We start from the raw sequence: 3,263 nt of genomic DNA, 5'->3' as shown, positions 1-3,263 counted from the left end.
TGGTGCTTAAAGGGTTAAGTGCTTTATCCAGTGGCCCAGTCAGACCATTCTACACCACAGAAGGGTTTCACTGAGCCAGACCACACCAGATAGCTGCTAATAGCTGGTTTAATTCACGTGAAAGAGAAACCATTCGGATGCTCTGTCTGTGTTTTTTTTTTTTAATGTTTTAAGTGTTTTATCCAGTGGCCCAGTCAGACCATTCTACACCACAGATTTTTTTTCTCTCGTGAAACCTGTAAAAACTGAAAAAAGCAGCAAAGATGTATAGAATAATGATATTTTAGCTAATTAAATACAGTAAAGTGGTTTCATTTACTGTACTTCATTTCTACTCATTCGGAGTTTATATCTAAATAAATCTGTTTTCTGTTATTCTATTAGTTATTATACAAAAATTAACAAAAACAATGGAAATCCGTGAAGTAACAGCACCAGCAATAACCTTTTTAAACTCTAATTATACGTATTTTTCTGTCACATCTGTAAAATCAGTTTGGTGTCATTTTAAATGTTTTTTTGTCCCCAGAGCTGCAGGTTTGTACTTTTCTGCTGTTAAAGGTCAGCTTCCAGTTTCCAGCTGCTTCTAAAGACCCTCAGGAGACGTTCAGGTTTTTATTTGGACTCACTGATCGAGGTCTCGACGTGACATTTGTTTCCCAGCGTTGACAGATGTTCTGGAGGTTTCATGGACTTCAGGATTTAAAAAAGAGTTCAGGGGCCTGTTTCACGAAGCAGGTTCAAGAAACTCTGAGTTTCTTCCGCGACCCTGAGTTGATCTACTCTGAGATAGAAAACTCTGAGTTTTCGGTTTCACAACGGCTGATTTGAGTTGGTTTAATCAACTCGGAGTAGTTACGCGGAAACGGGGAAACGGGGAAGTGAAAGGCTGCGTTTTTGAACTGGAAGTTTTTAACGCGCTCATATGGCGAGTTTGAACACGTTTTTAGAAAGAAGTGCAACACCGCTGCAGCTGCAAAAGAGAGAGAGACGGCGTGGAGAACAGCCCGGATCAATGCGTAAGTTTAAATGTAGTCCTTTGTAATCGTAATAATATTACAGGGAATAACTGTCTGAATGGCAGCCTAGTAAGTTATTTCATTTAGGGGAAATCCCGCTGCGGGGAGAAGCTTAAGATGAAATATAAAAACATTGTTCAAACAGGTCAGACCTCGGCATTATCTCATGGAGGTACTTCATGTTGATCATGTTTTACATTGTAAAGTAGCCTAAATATTAAGTGGCTGTTTGACTGTGCAGTTGTTTTATCCACACATAGCCTAAATGTCTGCATCCATATCATGTCCTGTTAAGTAATTAAGCCTATTTAAACTAACATAGACTTCTGCTCAGCCAACAGAAAGAAAGCAGATGCCTGTAAAACGGTGGAATAAAAGGTCATGGATGTATATATATAAATATATATATATATAGATAGATAGATAGATAGATAGATATACAGATATACAGATAGATAGATTTATTTAGTTCTCTTTTGTGTCTTTTTTTGTCTTTTGGCCCCTTCACACCACAAAAGACCTTGTAACTGTAAGTAGGCAACACTTCAAAGATTTATCCAAATGGTAGTTTAAGTTTTATACAGAGGCGTGTTACTGATAGTTCTCTTCTCATTCACATTTTGGGTGGAATATAGAGTGTGACATTTAGCCTACACTGAAGTGTTGCACATTCTCATCCTTTTTAACAGAGCATGGCTGGACAGCAGCAGGATGGTTCCTCAGCTTCCACTGCACAGACTGACACAGTGAGATGGATGTTCAGGAAACACCAGAGCTTCATTCTGTGGAATTCATGTGCAACTGTATAATTTAATGTCTTCTATGTATTCCCAGTTATCAGTAAAACAGATTTACAAACTGCATTTGCTGAGAAAAATCCAAAAAACAGATTAGGAGGGCAGATCTGGAAACTGAAATACTAGAGCACAAGTTAGAGGTGGTGATGGTCACAGGTGAATTATGATAACTACTGGAACATGAACTGAACTATCTCTTTATTTGTAGGAAATAAAGCAGACCAAATGAAATGTGTATCATGTCTTTATTTGCTGTGGTGGTGATGATGGAGACTTAAACTCTAAAGTGATTATTGCATACGGTGTCTCTGACTGCTCTGCTGTCCTGGATAGCTGCAGGTGGATGGGCTCATCATCTGGGTCTTCAGTTTGTAGGGCAGGGTGTTGCTCTCCTCTAATAGTGGTAATATTATGAAGAACAACACATGCCACAGTAATATCACAGGCCCTCTCAGGGGTCACCCTGAGGAGACGTAGGCTCTGGAAACGGGCTTTCAGCAGGCCTATGGTCATCTCCACCCGGGCTCTGGTCCTGCAGTGAGCCCGGTTGAAGTTCTGTTGGGGGCCTGGTTCAGGGTCAGGGTATGAGGTCATCAGCCTGGGTTGTCATGGTAACCCCTGTCACCCAGCAGAAGGCCATCAAACTCTCCTGTAATGTATAGTGGATACATCAGAGCATATTAAAGGAGGGAGACAAGAGAATTCTATTGTGAAAATCTTTATGCTGCTGACCACGCTGCAGTCTGTTGCTCAGGTTAGACTCTCCATAAATCCTGGAGTCATGAACAGACCCAGACCACGTGGCCTCCACATTAGAAATGATGTATGCAGCATCACATCTGATCTGGACAGTGCAGAGAATGACAGATGTTGAACTATGATGCAGTCTTTAACATTTAGAAACAGTAGTCAGTCTACCTGTAGCCTACCTGCACATTTATGCTGTGAATGGACTTCCTGTTCATGATGTGAGGGAGCTGTGATGGGGATGTGTGTGCATCTATGCAGCCAATCACACTGGGAAATCCTAAAAGAAATTAAAATGACTGATCCCAGTCTGAGGCTGCAGCACAATGTCATTAACAGAATATGATTTAAAATGAATTTAACAGATCTCTACATCATTCACCTGCAATCCTGTGGAACTCCTCCTTAATGTTCTGACAGGTTTATGTCCACAATGATGAGTAAAAGTCGTTTCAGAGCCAGGAAAACTTTTCTGACTGTCCTCCATACAGTGGCCTTACTCTGCATCTCCGACATCATATAAAAACTTCCATTTGCAAAGAACCGCAGCGCAACACACAATATCTGCTGGATGTGAGAGCATGACTGGTTGGTAATGTAAATGTAAGGACGGATTAGGTTGTTTATGTAGATTATGGACTTAAAACGATTACGAAACGGTACCGCTCAAACCGATAACTGTCCGGAAATGCGAGAACAT

At 40.7% G+C, this 3,263-nt stretch overlaps 1 long non-coding RNA gene across 1 annotated transcript; it reads right to left on the bottom strand.

Annotated features, from left to right (window-relative positions):
* Nucleotides 1-2,044: 2,044 nt before the first annotated feature.
* On the bottom strand, nucleotides 2,045-2,962 carry LOC127537165 (uncharacterized). Its single transcript, XR_007946662.1, has 2 exons — nucleotides 2,746-2,962; nucleotides 2,045-2,660 (listed from the first exon to the last, which is right to left on the bottom strand). It is a non-coding gene; the product is annotated as an uncharacterized LOC127537165 (long non-coding RNA).
* Between the last annotated feature and the right edge of the window lie 301 nt (nucleotides 2,963-3,263).

Source organism: Acanthochromis polyacanthus, chromosome 14, assembly GCF_021347895.1.
Source record: "Acanthochromis polyacanthus isolate Apoly-LR-REF ecotype Palm Island chromosome 14, KAUST_Apoly_ChrSc, whole genome shotgun sequence".
NCBI classification, from domain to species: Eukaryota; Metazoa; Chordata; class Actinopteri; family Pomacentridae; genus Acanthochromis; species Acanthochromis polyacanthus.
This window is presented reverse-complemented; position numbering and strand designations above follow the sequence as displayed.